The sequence below is a fragment of the Coenobita brevimanus genome, chromosome 100 (genome assembly GCF_032717465.1).
Source record: "Coenobita brevimanus isolate Jiangsu-jjx chromosome 100, ASM3271746v2, whole genome shotgun sequence".
Classification (NCBI taxonomy): domain Eukaryota; kingdom Metazoa; phylum Arthropoda; class Malacostraca; order Decapoda; family Coenobitidae; genus Coenobita; species Coenobita brevimanus.
In genome coordinates this window covers 9,825,172-9,844,012 of record NC_137053.1, presented here as the reverse complement: position 1 = coordinate 9,844,012, position 18,841 = coordinate 9,825,172, and the positions used below count along the sequence as shown (strand labels likewise).

The window sequence follows — 18,841 nt, the reverse complement described above, 5'->3', positions numbered from 1 at the left end:
ACAGTAATGACAGGAAATCAGTTAAAATATATCGTGACACAGGTGCTTGCCAATCCCTTATGCTGACCAGTGTTCTAGGCTCTAATGTTAATTCCTCTGATGAAACTGTAATCTTACAAGGTGTAGGGAATAATTACTTCTCTGTCCCTCTGTGCAGAGTGAATTTAGAGTCTGGTTTTGTTAATGGTTCCGTTATGGTTGGGTTGGTTGAGACACTCCCAATGTCAGGTGTAACTTTCTTACTTGGAAATGATATTGGTGGAAGTCAAGTGTGTCCAGCTCCTCAGTTGTCTAGTAAGCCAGTGGCTGCGTCCCAGGATTGTGATGTCCCTGATGTGTTCCCTGCATGTGCTGTCACTAGGGCTAAGTCTAAAGTTACTGGTGATTTAGAGGATAATGATGATGATGATGTTATCCTAGCTGACACTTTTCTTGCTAATTTGGACCACTCACCAGATGAGGCAGTACCCCGTAGTGTTGATAATTTGTCTCGTCAAGAGTTGGTTGAGTTGCAGGTTGCTGACCCTGAGTTGAAAGGTCTAGCTACCTCTGCTTGCAGTGAGGAAGAATCAGCCGGTGCTTCTACTTGTTATTATATAAAGTCAGGAGTACTTATGAGGAAGTGGAGACCCCCAACAGCATCAGCCGACTGTGAATGGGAGGTTGTACATCAAGTTGTCATCCCTCGTGTTTGTAGGCAGGATATCATTAGAGTGGCTCATGATTCCAGTTTGGCAGGACACCTTGGAGTGAGGAAGACTGCGGCACGCATTTTGAAACACTTCTACTGGCCAGGTATCTTCAGGGATGTTTCCTGGTATTGTAAGTCTTGTCACACCTGTCAAGTTGTGGGGAAGTGTAATAAGATCGAAAAGATTGCACCTCTAGTTCCCATTCCTCCTTTTGAGGCACCATTCACCCGTGTGTTGGTGGATATTGTGGGCCCTCTTCCTAAGACTTCTTCAGGATTTTCTTATGTGTTGACCCTGATTGATATGGCTGCTCGTTATCCTGAAGCCATTCCACTTGGAAGTGTCTCAGCGGGGAGCGTGGTTAGGGAGATGCTGGGGTTCTTCACAAAGTTTGGTCTGCCCAGGGAGGTACAGTCGGACCGGGGAGGTGGTTTTGTGTCAAGCGTTTTCAAGCGGTCTCTGAAGGAATTGGGCATCGTCCAGATCGCGTCTTCGGCTTGCCATCCCCGGACCCAGGGAGCGTTGGAGAGATGTCATCGGGCACTCGGGTCGGTGCTCGGGAAGTACTGTTTGGAACATCGGAAAGACTGGGATAGGGGTCTTCCATTCGTTGTGTTTGCTGTGGGAGGATCTCCAAATGAATCACTGGGCTTCTCACCTTTTGAACTGCTGTTTGGCCGTGGAGTGGGAGGACCCCTTAAGCTACTCAAGGAATGCTGGCTGTCGGAGGAAGATGACGTCAACCTGCTGGAGTATGTGATGAAGTTCAAAGAACGGCTGTCCACTGCTTTACAGCTAGCGAGAGAGAATTTAGGAGCTGCTCAGGAGAAGATGAAGACTTGGTATGATAAGAAGTCCAGGTTACGCCACTTTCAGCCAGGAGATCAGGTTTTGATTCTGCTACCAGTTCATGGGCAACCTCTTCAAGCCAAGTTTAGTGGTCCTTATTTCGTGGAGAAGAAACTCAGTGATGTCAACTATGTCATCGCCACCAGATCGTAGAAAGAACAAGCAACTTTGTCACATCAACATGCTAAAGTTATATCACAGGCGGGACGAAAATAATCCAGTCTGCACTGTAGCTGTTCCACCCGAGTCTGCAAGTGAAGCTCTCCCATGCAGTATGAGCCTGGGTGATGGTTTGGGGAGGAGTCCTGGTATCGTGGGTGATCTCCAGACTGAGCTTTCTCATCTACCTCCCAGGGAGGGGCGGGAGTTTTCGGCATTACTGCAGGAGTACCCGCAAGTGTTCCGTGCCACTCCAGGAAGAACCACTGTGTTGATGCATGATGTCGATGTTGGAGACGCAAAGCCAATTAAATTGCCTCCTTACTGTGTGAACCCGGTGTAAGTTCCTCTCATCCAGAAGGAGCTTGGCTACCTGTTGGACCACAAGATGATTGAGCCCTGTCAGAGAGAGTGGAGTTCTCCTGTCACTCTAGTCCCTAAGCCAGGTGGGTCACAGCGGCTTTGCATCGACTACAGACGTGTTAATCAGATCACCAAAACATACACTTACCCTCTCCCTCGCGTGGAAGATTGCATAGACAAGATCGGAAAGGCTAGGTACATAAGTAAGTTTGATTTGTTAAAGGGATACTGGCAAGTACCTATGACTGAACGTGCTAGGGAGATCTCATGTTTTGTAAAATTAGGAAAGACTTTTGCATGTTCTGTAATGCCATATACAGATTGTTTTAGAGTAATAAGAAATTTCCTTTGTAAATTTCTTTTTTCTTTGTGGGGAGGTGTTACATAGCCTGTGATTTCATCATCCTTTGTGTAATTTTTAGCGCACAGTGTACTGCATGTTTGATCACGAGCGTGTTCTGCCTCAGTTCCCCCCTTCTACCGTTATAGTAGAGTAAGTCGTCCTCTCTGTTGTTCAGTGCGGGATTGTCAACTCTTTGTCCCCATGGCTTCATTTGCGCGTCCTTCTTGCAAGTTGTATCGGGCTCTGCCGGCCCCTATATAATGAGCTCAGTCTCTGCAACATTGCCACTTAGATCTGCTCCTCATTTTGTTCACATCTCTGTCCTCCCCTGTACCGTTATTATTATTGTGAGTACTCCGGAAGTCTCCAACCATCTAGCAGCTGTGTAATATAAGTGTTGTTGCATTTTGTACTTGTACTGTATAGCATAAGTTTAATTTGTAGGCCTGGTGAAGTTTTTGTGATTTGTGTGGGATTCTTATTGTCAGCCTGACTCAGCCATCATTAATAATATTTTGTATCTGTAATAATTTATCTTGCATTAACTGAGCATTACCTAGTGTATTTTTATTTTATCAGGGCTGACTTAGATAAATTTACTCTTGCTAATTTGTGTTAATAGAGGCTATTGCAGTTAACCATATATTTAACCTGTTTTTTGCCATTACATTATCCTTATGAGTCCTGAATGTTTTGTTGTTAGTTTGAGCATTAAACTTTAACTTGTAATTTTACCTAACTCTTTTGTTTTGAACCTGGAACTTTACGGGACAGTAGCGATTTTTAGTAGTCTCACTTAAAGTGTACATTATCTTTCTCTGTTCCGTAACAATATATATATATATATATATATATATATATATATATATATATATATATATTGCATATTTTCAAGGAACATGTTAGTGTATCACGAACCCTGGGTTGCGGACCCAGCGTCACAGAAATCGCAGGTGATATGCGATCTAAGGATGTTCATGGAGCTGGCGTCTCTGGTGAAAATTTAGTTTTGCTCACTAACCTGTTCCTACCTAACCGAGTCGAACAAAACCTAACTTCATAACTAAGTTAACCTAACCTAACCAAACCTATCATAACCTAACCCGCGGCCCAGTGACTCACATGGACTTGATGGTTCATACATCAAAGCAGAACGAACGTCGCCTGGCAGTCAGGGTTAATGAGTGTTGCACAGATAGTATGTGGCAAGGGAACGCCGTGTCCGGGACCTGGAGTCCACACTACACAGGTTCCGTAGACCATTACGGTTTAGTTGTTGTTGAAAGTCCTCCCGCAAACTGATGTAATGACATTATACATATTATACATAAGAAGCTAGATATTTTTTTCAAAATCACTTACCTCGTGTACGCAATTATCCCCAGCATGACTGACTCTGATTTAAGAGAAATGCAAGGAGTAAAGTCTAACAAGAACGAAGACTCAAAAACTGCAACACCCGCACCCTGTACTCCATTTAACGTCAAATCTTTGACCCTTCTCAGTGACCTTGACCTTCGACCGATTGTTCTGAAATTCGAATAATTTCATCCTTGTCTGACCCCTCATCATTTCAACGACGTTTGGTTCAAGTTCGATAGAAAGTCTTTAAACTGACAATGATCTTTTATCTGTTGATTTTAGAATAGAAATACCGGTATGTCATCCCTTTCTTTCCTTTAATCATTCCAGATTGGATAAAAATTATTTTAGTGTAAGGGTCGAACCTATCACTTCATCCTTGACTAAACTTAGACCTCTCCATCAAATCCGGTCCAGATCGAATAAAAATGATTTGAATTACAGGGTTAAACCTTTGACCATGTCAAGTAACTAAGGATAAGCACAGACATTCAGGGTAGCATAGTCACAGACAATGAAAGGGCAGGTTGTGAGTTCAGAGGACTAAAATAATAGGTAACTTTTCCTGCATAATACATGCACTTACTTTGTAGAGCTTACATTTTTACTTTTGAGGGATATCAAATAATCTTTAGAGCGCACTTATAAAGCCGCCGGCTCTTTAACAAATTACTCGTAACTATCGTATTAGCATTGACCGTAACCTAGCGATAAGTTAAGCGTAAGAGCAGTATATTTGAAATTGGTGAGGGTTGTGGGTGGAATACACAGCCTGGATGAAATAAGAAATAACCTGATTCGTGAGAAATGTGTAGTAAGGAAATCTGCTAATAAAAGGCTATAGAGAACAGTGTGCTCCGATGATGCCTAATGTTGAGAATGGATATAGATGAAGTTAACGAAATGGATATATATGAATGAGTTTGAAAGTGGGAGGTGGCATGGTAAGTCACGAAGTTGGACAGACTGGAAATTAATGCACTGTATATGAAAGGTAAGCAACTTGATATGGCTAGAGACCTGGTTACTGAATGAGTTGACTGGATGAATTATGTTACAGAGGTGTTTATGACAAGGGGTTTACCACCCGTTTATTAACTTGATAGTCCATGTATAGAGTCTGTGTTGGCCATGTCAATAGACAAATGCATAACAATATGTGCAAATGATAAGGACTTTCAAGTACAATCATGATTCTGGGGGACTGTTTGTGTGTGAAGTGGCCCATTTCACTTGACAAACTATAGATAGTTCTCCCTCTGTTGTCTTTCCCTGCTCCCTGTTTTCTGGATCCTACCTCAACCCATCCTTAGGTGAGAAAAAAATGTCAGGATGATGAAAAATTTATCCTTTGACATCCTCTAAGCTACACTTTTGGCATCACGTTATTTATAGCACCCCGTGAATAAAGTGAAATAGTTTTTCTGAAAATAGGATTTGCAGTATAAGACTAATAGTTTATGAACGGTTAGGAAATATATTTCGACCTCCCTTTATGGAACTTGTAAGGCAGAAGAATTTATGTCCGTTACCAAAGCAACCCTCTAGGAGAGATGTTAGTCTTGTATTTCAATAATCTCTGCCGCCCCCCCCAACCCAAACGAAAAAGGTCAGAGAAGAATTATGAAGTGAATGAACTAAACTGTATAGTCCTGTGCCTATGTATGCCTCAGCCATTGAAGGAAGGATTGATTAAATAAGGCAGTGGGGATGAAATGACGTTTATCAAGTCCAGATGCTAAAAAATAATCCTGCTTAAAAACCAGCACTCCTCTCGCAGTGAACATTCAGGCTGAATGTAAAGCAATGGTTGAGGCCTACCTCCGCACTTGGTATATGCCTACTCTACAACTCTACAATCAACCGCTTAGGAAAGATATACAGGGACATTGCTGCTCGAGAACTTCCTTTGTATTTCTTTGTGTTGTTATTCTTACCTTTTCAGTTACATAAAAATGGTCATATTAAGTGGATGACTTTTTTTTTTCACAGATAATGCAAAAATAAATGGATAAAAGGAATAAGCCATACACTAGATTGCAAGTGTCCTGCGTCCATTTAACCCTAGATAGGTAATGTGGGGTCTCAGAGACCCCAGTCCCCGAAATTTAATTTAAAAAAAATATGGGCATAAGGTCTACAGATCTGTCCGTCTCATTACCTTCCTGCCTAGTGATGCTCTTCATGGGGATGATGGGGTCATAGCTGTACCTGGCTCTGATTTTGCTCTATAGAGCCACTGGGGTCTGTTAGACCCCAGATTACCTATCATGTAACCTCATTTGAGCCCTCTTGTGATTTTTTTATTTCAATTTGCTGTCTTTCTCCATTTGTATACAGAAGGTCCCAACATCGGTCTTCTGCAGACCACCCAAGGAATCATGATATTACTTTTAAATTTTGCAAGATTTAATTTTAAAATTTTTATACCTAAAACTTAACCATTTTTGTATAAACTTTAAAAAAATATATATTTTTTCGATTAAACTTTATTTTTTCTGGCCCTATTTACAGATAAGGGGTTGAATTATTTGTGTATTGAAGCATTTTGAAATATCTCAAACGGAAGTTTTTTTTTTTTTTCCGTGGGGTCTGTCAGATCCCACGTTACCTTATTTAGTAACAAAATCAAGATTACCTTACAAGGGTAAAAAAAAAAAAATGTAACAGCGGAGCTTGAACAGCCGCAGGTGTGTGTTTGGGGGGAAACCACACTAGGAAAGCGAATTCCAGAGAGCTGCGGTTCGAGGAATAAAAGAATTCTGATGGGTAGAAATTCTGCAATATGAAAGTGTATGAGCCAAGTCATGAGCACTACCAGATGTCCGTGAAGCGTGGTGGAAGGCGTGGAGAGGTGGAACAATGGACGCAACTTCGTCTTAGCATTTGCCATAGAAGCATCTGTAAAATAATGCAAGGGATGCAACATTCCTTTTTACTTGTATGGGAGATAGTTCATTTGTAATAGCAGGGTTATTAATAATTCTAACAGTTTTGTTCTACATGCTGTCCAGTCGTTTTATTGCAATCTCTCCACATCCACTCGACAAGGGTGTGGAATATTCCAGCTGAGAGCACACACGGCTTTTATAAATTATAGCTAACTGCTCATCAGTGAACATGTTACGGATTCTGTATAGTAATGCAAGTTTCTTTGAAGAGGTTTTGGTATGTTATTTAACATGAGAGGTCCAGCTGAGGGCACTGTTAAGTGAAACACTAAGAATTTCAATACTTGCAGAGACAGGAATACTCATAGCACTGAATATAATATAGGAATCAGGCAATATCTGTCGTGTAGTAAACTGTATGTATTTGATTTTCCTTGCGTTAAATGAGACACTGTTATTTTGACCCCATTCACTGATCTTAGATAAGTCATGATTTATGGAGACTGCTGTACTGAGTTGTGAGTTTGATACATGAAACTTTGTGAATGGGTATTTAAGTGTGAATCAACTGTGAAAAATTGGGCCATCTGCATATAAATGGATGGGATTATGGGTGACAGATAAGAGATCATTAACATGAATTAGGAATAGGGTTGGAGCCAGAACTGGTTCTTGTGGTTCGCTGGCATTAATCGAATGGATATTGCAATACACATCATCTACTTTTACTCCTATCTTTCTGTCACTCAGATTTGAGGAAATCAATGGAACAAAAGATGATGGGCCATAACAAGGGAGTTTGGATAGCAGGGAACAGCGTCACACTTTGTTAAAAGCTTTAGAAATATCGAGGGCTACTGCATGGGTTTCTCCATGTCGGTCAAGTTACTGATCGATGATATGAATCAGGAACTAAGTATATCAACAGAGGGCACCACCACCCTTTTTGGGATTTAGGCGTCTGGCAATAGACAGATAGATGGAACAGTGGATCTTTCGTGGCAAAACCCATACCATCTGTTACTAATTAAGTTGTTGGATTCAAGATGTTTAACAATGTGCTTATTAATTACAATCACAAATATATTTCAAGAGAAGATGCGACAGCTATTGGTCTAATCAGAGGGGTCAGGAGAATTTCCTCTCTTCGGATATGGGTGGATATTTGTTCCTTTCTAAGAATTTGGGAGTGATGAAGTACGTATGCATAGTCTGAATAATTTAGCTAGAACAGGAGCAAGTTCTGGAGAACAGTTTTTCAAAACAGTTGGAGGAAATCAATCTGGACCTGGAGCTTTGTTGGTTGGTAAAGTGTCTAGGATGAATTTTACGTATCTAGTCTGTATCATAAGTGAGGCAATTTTGGGAGATTCACGCTCTAGTACAGGGACATTCTGGCTAACTTCCTGTATGGTAGAATTTATGGCAAATGTACTTGAAGAATGTTTGCTTTCCAAGCAGGTCATTTATACCGAAGAGTTTACTGGGGGAATGGTTGATGTTAAAGTTATTATTATTGAAAGAATTAAGAGTTGACAAGAACGTTATATACTGTCATTAGTGTTATTCAATAATTTGGATGCTCAGTTGTGAAGAAACTTTGATATAATGAGATTTATCACTGCTCTTGCCTATTGAGGGATTCAGATTTTCTTTATTTTTTTTTTAGTTAAAGTTGTATGTTAAGGGTTTTTGGGTCGTTGCCCTAACACAACTGCTGTCAAACCATAATGTGGAGTCCGATCTTTTAGTAAACTGTTGACTGGATATGAAAAATCCCATCCGGCTAATGTTAAGTCATTAATGTGGGATTGGGTAGAATTGACGTCACTGGAGGAGAAAGACAGCCATGGAATGTCGGCAAGATAATTTCTAAATCCATCCCAGTCTGCCTTATCAAAGTGCCATCTGGTCACCCAGACAGGCTCAGAACGTGGAGTTTTGGGGCAAATGACTAATGCTACTTTGATGAGGTTGTGGTCCAAGGATCCAAGTGGTGAGAGTCCTATTCTGCATAAATCTGTGTTATTTGGCAGAAATAGGTCCAAGAGATAGGCGTTATGGTCAGGCTTATCTGGTATTCCGGTTGGTTGTTTTACCAGTTGCATGAAATTAAACAATTCTGCAAACAGCTCCGATTCTAGACCAGTATCGTCAGACCTCGCAGAATGCAATAACCATTCTACTTTTTGGACGTTACAATTGACCCAGACCGCGGTTTCGGTGGTAAGGGTTAGGTTAAGGTTGGTCAACTGTGTGGATGTGAAATCAAATATCCTGGGTTCTGAGGAAGCACTGGGTGAGACGTAAACTATGCAGATATATATGGTAATATTTAGATATATTTCTTTATACAAAAAAATATTCAAAGTTAGCTGAAACGAAGTTCAAAATAGATTTAACTGCAACAGATTTTATATAACAACAGGTGCCACCCTTGTTACAGAAGTTTGTGAGGAGATGGTAACCAGGAAAACAAAATGGGGATATATCAGTAGAATGAGAGATTTGGGATTCTGTGAGGAACGGGGCTGGAGGGGATACAGATAGGAGGAAAAAGCGAACGGAATTAAGATTGGTACTATGACCCGGTTATTAGTGAAATATAAGGCCGAACCCATGCATCTCCGCTGACGAGCATGAATAGTGTTTGCAACAAACGCTGTCAGAGAAGTCGCTTGATTGCGACCAGGAGGACCCTGTGCCGCCGGACCTACCCTGCAAGTGGCGGCAATCTGAGATACCGCAGAATTTCTAATGATTATGCTGCAGCCACTGCTAAGGGGAAATGGAAATAGGTGACACCTAATGTGCACGTAGTGTGGTGTTGGTAGCTGTGTTAATGAAAACACTGAAGGTGTTCAGCAAAGGGAGATGGTCAGAAACAGGAACATGTACTAATGCAGATCAGGAGACAGTTCGCATCTAAAAGAATGAAAAACATTCATACAAAATGATAGTATGAGAACAGAAACAAAAAGGAGACAAAGTGAATATAGTCATGCAATTATTAAAATACATTGACGCAAATGAAAACCGAGTTGTCATTGTAAGGAAGAGTGGTGAATGGATGGAAAGCATATATTTTAACAGGAAGCACAACAAGGAGTAAACTAATTCTGAGAAAGTAAAAGAGGTGTCATCGTAATAAACTTCATCTTATACCCATGTTTTCATGGAAGGAACTCTAGACTCTTGGGCCTTTTTCACGGCACGTATCAAAGGAAAAGTAAGATTTTGGTGTAATCACTTATCTCCTGTATCATAAGTGCTATGAGAATAATTACAAACTAGATGAAGGCAGAAGAAGGCTTAGGATTAATGCCAATCCACCACACGAGGGTCGTAAGGCAGACAAACAATTTTTGGCTCGGCTAATTCTCCCCGTAATGAACGACACGGACTGCTGGGCTGGCAGGGGCAAAGGGATAATAAAATTTTCCAACAGTTTAATCGGCATGAAAATCTAATTCAAGTTCATCCAGTTGAGAGCTAAAAATGTTGCTAAATGTTAATGCTCAACCGGCTGCCCTGATCCAGGTTCAATGGTCACTACATACCTATATTAAGACATGGAAAGGAGGACGGAGTGTTTCATGTTATTGGTGAACTTTAAGAGCACTTCAGATGGAGCGAAAATTTCTAGATTCCTGCTTCCTTACCTGTTAGCCGTTTTTTTGCGAAAAACGGAGAGTATGTAGAAAATGAGAACATCTTTTTTTTTTTTTTTTTTACGTGTCCGACTCTGGGCAAAGGCTCAGGGCCTATTTCTTGGGGGCAGTGGCCCATCCCAAGGCCCGGTAGTCCTCCTACACCTCCACATGTCACCACTTCGGCGCTAACACCCACCGTCCATATTGAATACATGCTAGGGCTGTCTCATACAGGACTAGTGTACTGGTATTAGCGGGGGTACTTTTATGACATGTCGGCGGGTCATCTGGTAGATCAGGAAAGTCTGCTTTTAGGAAATTCAAATCCTTAAACTATTCCCTGCCCCAGCCGGGATTCGATCCTGGGTCCATTAGGACTGCAAGCCGCCTCTCTACCGATTCAGCCACGCATGACTGAGGGAGGAGAAAATATAGATAAGTTTACTTTCTTACCACCTCTAATATGACTCCTGCATCGTAGGGACACGATGTAGAAGTTGTGTTGGTCCTTCTTAATACATTTTCCCCTTAATTTTCACTTTTTTCCTCTAGAATGTGAAAAAAACAACAACAACAAAAAGATTCAGGCTGGTGAGTAGAATCTGGAACTACTTTTATTGTGCTAACCCCTTTGGGTTTGATATGGCAGATGCTGCAGAGTCTACTAAGATTATTTAGAACCAGCACGCGGTTGCCATGGTTACGCGACGTTACACGCTTTCTCTTTGTATTGTGGGGTATGCTTCAGTTGGGTATAGTGAGGTTAGATGTGATTGGATATAGTGGGATATGGTACGTTGGTAGTCCACACCTGTAACACACCTTCATACCTATGTCATACCTTCACACTTACATCACACCTTCGCTCTCATTGCCACACCCAACAATGTTCAATTACTAGGTAAAATTCCTCGCAAACTGAACTAAATTCTGGCTTATCGCTTTTACTGTAGTGGAATATGTCATTCAATTTTTGTATTGGTAGGAAATTTGTGAAGGTATAATTCTACCCAAGGTCAAAAGTTAACTCTCGGTACTACAGAGAAAAAGTAAATCATCAGGTTGATATTTTTCATCATCATCCGGACCTCCTTTCCCACCCAAGGGCAGGGTGAGGAGTAGCAATGTCCAGAGAGCCCAAAGTTGCGCAATCTAATGGGCCACGCTTCCATTCACTAATCATTCAAGCCCCCGGAATCCTGGCTCTATCTGATACGCCCAAAACATTCACCACGTTCTGTAGCTTCACATGTACGTATCCGATTGAGTCAATCCGGACGCTGCCGCATTAAAAAGAGGTGCCAAAATCACTGGTCATGCACTTCTCCTCACAACATTCATCCAGCTAGCTTGATCTCTTGTCAGTTTCCTAGCCTCACCAACTTCCAAACCTCTCTTCCTCACACACTCATCCACCATGTCCCTCCACCTTCTCCTAGGCCTACCTCGCCTCCTCCCTCCTTCAAATTCGCTTAGATATACCTTTTTCACCACTCTATTGTTATCCATTCTTTCCACATGACCATACCATCTCAGTACACTCTCTTCGATTCCGGTGTCCACAGACTTCTTCACTCCTCACCTTTCACGAATCACATTAATTCGTATGCTATCCACCCTCTGTACTCCACATACATTCCTCAGCAGTCCCATCACTGCTCTTACTCTTGACTTTTCATTTTCATGCCACACCATAGTCTCACATCCATATGTTAAAATTGGCACTAACACTCCCTCATGTAAGCCTCACGCAGCTGCAACACTCAAGCCTCTGTTTCTTATCAATGACTTCATTGAATCAGCTACTTTTCTTCCTTGTGTCACTCTACTTTCAACTTCTTTTGCACATTTCCCTCCCTTTTCTATCACTGTACCCAGGTATTTGAACTTTCTCATCAATTCCAGTCTCTCTCCATTCACTGTAACATCACACTGGGAATCACCTCTCTCAGTAACCATCACTTTACTCTTTTCTACATTTACTCTCAAGGCACGATGCGAACAGATCTCTGCAAAACTCTGCACTAGCCTACCAAGTTCTTGTCTGGTACTTGCAAGCAGTACTGCATCATCAGCATACAACAAATTTGAGATATTCCATCCATCACCATTCATTATCAACGCCATCCCTCTCTTCATTGCTCGTGTTTTTACTTCTCCCATCACCCCATTCATATATATATTCAATAACCATGGGGACATCATACAACCTTGTCGCACGCCCACACCGATCCTGAATCATTCACTTAGATGCCCAATAACCCTTACATATGCTTCGCTACCATCATAAACACTCTTGACGGCACCTAGCAGCTTACCATCTACACCATACATGCGCAAAACCTTCCACAATCTGCCTCTGTCTACCTTGTCGTATGCTTTTACCGGATCCATGAACGCCATGAACACCTTATGATCCTTCTCACAAACCTTCTCTGCTATCTGTCTCACTGCAAATACTTCATCCACACATCCTCTACCACTCCTAAAGCCATCCTGTTGATCACTCACTAGGACTTCTGATATCTCTCTTACTTTCTCTATAATAATTCTTCCATATACCTTCCCTACCACACACAATAAACTTATGCCAAGATAATTCTTGCACTCATTTCGCTCACCTTTATTTTTGTGCAGGGGTACAATCACAGCCTTTTTCCACGCTGCAGGCACAGTTTCACTCATCCATACCTTCGTACATATCTCCAACAAGCACTTCATTACACTCTCTCCACTACACTTAAGCAACTCTGCATACACCTCATTAACCCCAGTTGCTTTCCCATTTTTCAGCCGCTTCACAGCATTCTTCACCTGTGCGAGTGTCACGTCTCCTGGCACTGCATTCCTCCCAAAACCAATTATGTTTACAGCCGCTCTGCTCTCTCTATTCCCATTCATCAGGCTTTCAAAATATTCTTTCCATCTGGTCTTTACTTCATCTCCTTGGGTTAATAATCTACCACATGCATCCTTCACACCATCACATTTCTTTCCACTTTCACTTCTACATTTCCGAACCTCTTTCCAGAATATCTTCCTATTTTCAGGATAGTTCGCATTCATTTTTCTTCCCAGATCATTATTTACCTCCCTCTTGTTCCTCGTATGTTTTTCACATACGTTTAATATATTTCCATATTTCATAATCCCTCTGCATTATTGTGTTACATTTGACTGTTATTACGAGCGAGCAAGCGCAGCCAGCGAAGCGGTGTTTTCTCTACATTCAGCAAAGAAGTAAGCTGCTGACACGACCCGGCCCGGCCTGGCACGACACGACCCCACCGCGATGGTTTTCAGAGGCTAATAACTTTTCTTCTGTGTGAGACAGAGAAGCGATTCTTTCAGCGGTTGGTAAACACATTCATAATTTTTTTTTTTTAGCTAAGTATGCACTCATGTGACCAAAGAAACCCCTTGGAATCCCAGCTTTCCAAGGGAAGGTACCGAGGGCTTCAATTGACATGCTCCACTATGAAAATGAATGTTAAAAGTTTTCCTCTCGTAACATTAAGTATGCCAGCATGATTTCTAACAATTAATATCGGATATTACGCCGATAATTTTACATGAACGTTTTTTTCTTATGTATAAGGGGTGAAATCAGAAAGGGTAATCACCTCATTACTGGGGTTTATCATTCCATCAACAGCCAAGCGATTACCGACGCAGTTCGTTTACACGGCATGTAGAGAACAGAGAACTGAACACTGCGCACGTAAGAAATGCTACAGCGCCTCGCTATATGCACATCCAGGGAGAAAATGTGAGAGAGAGAGAAAACGTGAAAAAGTAAATATTATAGCTTCTGTTATGGTTCAAGTACCTCACTAGAAACGTTGGAAGTTTTAACCAAGATCAAATTATGATGATAGGCGTATGTATAAATGCACGCTTGCTCCACACACATTCACAAATCGCACTTTACAGGTGTGCATTGGCTGAAATCCTTCCCTCTCAGTCCACCCGAAGTTTCACATCAACTGCTATTGCCAATGAGCGTACTTGAACACACTTCCTTGCTAACTACACGCTTATTAAGCCTTACATTCGCTAGCACCGAACACTGGAAAAAGCTCTCTGACAACTGCCTGGCTACAGCTTCCAAAAAACGTCACGCCTTCAGATCGGTAATACAGTTATTATATTTCTAGACTGCTAGGCTTAGCTTTATCTTAGTTCATTTATTGTAAACTAATTTGTGTTAATTTTCACGCACCTACAAATAGTTCTGTCGTTCCACATCATCAACTCACTCTCAAATTCATTACCCTTGCAACCAATATACTTCAGATAGACAAACCTCATATACACTACACACTACACGAGGAATAAGGGACCTCGAGGCACTTATATATCTGTCACTTCTGACTTGCATATTATTGGGTTCGGTACTGTAGCTAAGAAATAGTCGGCCTAAATTAATTACATTCCTTTAGAACTTTCAGTGAATTTTTTCATATGATCCGAAACATCCCTGCAGTCCATTAGGATACTTTCATTACTAGAACCCCTCCTCCTACACACCCCACCTTCTGCCATGTATTGATCCATTTCTATAAACACACACACACACACACACACACACACACACACACACACACACACACACACACACACACACACACACACACACACACACACTCTCCTCTCTCTCTCTCTCTCTCTCTCTCTCTCTCTATGTATATATATATATTATATATATATATATATATATATATATATATATATATATATATATATATATATATATATATATATATATATATATATATATATATACTCATATATGTTGATACTGTTATTGATATTGATATATCTGTTAACCAAGAACCAAATTTTATATTATACAGAACCTAAATCCCTACGATTCCAGCATCGCATATATGCTGTATCATCATCATCATCACCCGGGCCTCCTTTCCCTCCCTAGGGCAGGGTGAGGAGTAGCAACGTCCAGAGAGCTCTAATTTCCCCAGTCCAATGGGCCACGATTCCATTTACTGATCATTGAAGTCCCCGGAATCCTGGCTCTATCGGATACGCCAAAAACATTCACCACGTTCTGTAGCTTCACATAAACGTATCCGATAGTGTCAATCGTTAAAAAGGGTTGCCAAATCCCTGAGCATGCACTTTTCCTCACAATATTCATCCAGCCAGCTCGATCTCTTGTCAGTCCCCTAGCCTCACGGACTTCTAAACCTCTCTGCCTCACACACTCATCCACCATGTCCCTCCACCTTCTCCTTGGCCTACCTCGCCTCCTCCCTCCTCCAAAGTCGCTAAGATATACTTATTTCACAACTCTGTTTTTATCTATTCTCTCCACATGACCATAATATCTCAGTACACTCTCTTCTGTTCTGGTGTCCACAGACTTCCTCACGCCACATCTTTCACGAATCACTATTTCGTATCTCATCCACTATCTGTACTCCACATACATTCCTCAGCAGTCCCATCTCCACTGCTCTCACTCCTGACTTTACATTTTCATGACACACCATAGTCTCACATCCATATGTTAAAGTTGGCACTAACACTCCTTCATATAAGCCTCGTGCAGCTGCAACACTTAAGCCTCTGTTTCTTATCAAGGCCTTCATTGCAGCAGCCATTCTCCTTCCTTCTGTCACTCTACTCTCCACTTCTTTTGCACACTTTCCTCTCTTTTCTGTTTGAACTCTCTCACCAGTTCCAGTCTCTCTCCATTCACTGGAACATCACACTGGGAGTCACCTTCTCTCTCAATAACCATCACTTTACTCTTTTCAACATTTGCTCTCAAGGCACGACGCTCACAGACATCAACAAAACAGCACTTGTCTGCCAGTTTCTTTCTGGTATCTGCAAGTAGTACTGCATCGTCAGCCTACAACATTTTTGAGATATTATATCCATCATCATTCATTACCAACGCCATCCCCCTCCCCAGTACTTGTGTTTTTACTTCTCTCATCAACCCATCCATATATATGTTGAAAAACCATGGGGATATCAGACAACCTTGTCGCACGCCCACACAGATCGTGAATTTGGATGCCCATTTACCCCTACACGTGCTTCACTACCATCATAAATACTATTGACGGCACCTAACGGCTTACCATCAACACCGTACATGGCAAAACTTTCCACAATCCTTACCTGTCTATTCTGTCGTATGCTTTTTCCAGATCCATGAATTCCATAACCACCTTACAGTCTTTCTTATAAACCTTCTCCACTATCTGTCTTACAGCAGATATTTGATCCACACATCCTCTGCCACTCCTAAAGCCTCCCTGTTCATCACTCATTAGGACTACTAATATCTCTTACTTTTTGTATAATAATTCTTCCATATTCCTTCCCTATCACACTCAATAAACTTATGCCAAGATATATCGTGCACTCACCTTTATTTTTGTGTAGGGGTACAGTCACATCATTTTTCCACTCTGCTGGCACTGTTTCACTCATCCATGCCTTCTTGCATATCTCCAACAAGCACTTCATTCCGCTCTCTCCACTGCACTAAATCATCTCTACTTACACCTCATCAACACCAGCTGCATTCCCATTTTTCAGCCGCTTCACATCGTTCTTCACCTGTGCGAGTATCACATTTCCTGGCACTGCATTCCTTCTCTGTACACCTCCAAAACTACTCATGCTTACAGTGGCTCTACTTTCTCTCTATTCCCATTCATCAGGCTTTCAAAATATTCTTTCCAACTGGTCCTTACGTTAATAATCTACCACCTACATCCTTCACACATTCACATTATTTTCCTCTGTCATTTCTACATTCCCGCACCTGTTTCCTGAGTAACTTCCTATTTTCAAAAGTTTGCATTCATTTTTCTTAGTAGATCATCATTTACCTCCTTCTTTTTCCTCCTCACTAATCTATTCACATGCCTCATGCTCTCACTATATTCAGTTCTTATATCAATTGAACCCCTGTCCTGTAACCACTCTATCCACTTCTTCCTCTTTTCTTCACTGCTCTCTTAACTCCTTCATTTCACCATACCGTACCTTTCTTCTTTGTTGTTACTCTTGCCACACCACGTACCGCTTTAGCATTCCTAACTAAGCAATCCCTATATGCATTCCACAGGCTGTCCAGATCCATTTCATTCCAATTCACTGATTCCAACTCCTCCCCTACTTTGGTCCTGTATTGTTCAGCCATTTCTTTGATCCTCAGCTTCTCGACTTTCAGTCTTTCTCCCTGGCTGCTCCTCTCTCTCCTGGTCCACCTCATTCCTCTCAGCTTGATCTTGCATACCACAGTCATATGATCTGACAGACCTCAACACCGTCCTCTCACGGCCCTCGTATCAGCAACCATTCCCAGCATCGACTTCTCTACGAGCACGTAATCAATCTGGCTCCTTTCAACACGATCTCCGTTCCCTCTATACCATATATATTTATGTGCATCTTTGTGTTTGAAATGCGAGTTACAGACTCACAACCTCCTTTCCTGACACATCTCCTTCAGTCGCTTCCCAATATCATTTTCTCCTGGTACCCCATTACAACCTATTATGTTATCCTCAGGACTTGTGCCTACTATTCTATTCATATCGCTCATTACGATCACTTTATAGCTCCTGGGTATTTCTCCCACCGCTTCATATATATATACATATATCTATCTATCTATCTATCTATCTATCTATCTATATATATTATAGTGTGTGTGTGTGTGTGTGTGTGTGTGTGTGTGTGTGTGTGTGTGTGTGTGTGTGTGTGTGTAAATGGATGGTTTAAAGCGGCAGGTCTGAATGCTAGTTGAGCTTCTCAAGCCGATAAGTCTCTTGGACAATTTGTTCCCCCATTTTCCTTTCTCATCCAGCCGTAAAACTGGAGACCTGTATGTTTGGTATACAGTATTTCATTGTTGTCTGTCTTACTCTACGGGAAAACTGAGTCTTTAGTAAGAAAACCGATACCCTCTTTTAATGCATTACGTGTATTTGAAAGGGGTAAATTCCAGGCTGATCGTCTACCGCGTAACCCAACAAACATTCATCATACAAATGACAGTATTTCAATTCAGTGGAAAGAAACACAAATTAAGTTACCTAAAAACTCATTTAGGGGAGACGTTAAAGTAAGGAGAAAACATGGTCTGAAAAGTAGCTTAGAATGAGCACAAATTAAGGGGATATCAGGAATTTACCAAGTTGAAAGATGAATCAGTGGTTAGCAGAATTAGTGGTAGGTGGGGGCGCTCACCATCCACACACTTGATGTAGTGCTGCTGTTGGGTGACTGCCCTTTCCTCTCTTCTTTCCTTCCTTCCTCTTCTGTCTTTCTTCAGTTTTTCCTCTTCCTTCTGTCTATGAGTGACTCTGCAATAAGTGACAAGTCATATGGTTTCCTGTACAGCAGGAAACCATTTACAACGCTGGGTGGTAACCATATAACCAAATTACGGCACCTGGTGGTTTAGTGGGTTATTAAGGCGCTCCAATCGGACTGAGCCTGTGCATGTTTACATCCAAGGGATGGGTGAAGTTTGCTGCT

The 18,841-nt window shown here is 41.5% G+C and overlaps 1 protein-coding gene across 1 annotated transcript in view; it reads right to left on the bottom strand.

Moving 5' to 3' along the window:
- The window catches only part of LOC145414518 (synaptogenesis protein syg-2-like), a 476,991-nt gene that overhangs the window by 115,468 nt on the left and 342,682 nt on the right, over nt 1-18,841 (bottom strand). The window lies entirely within an intron of this gene.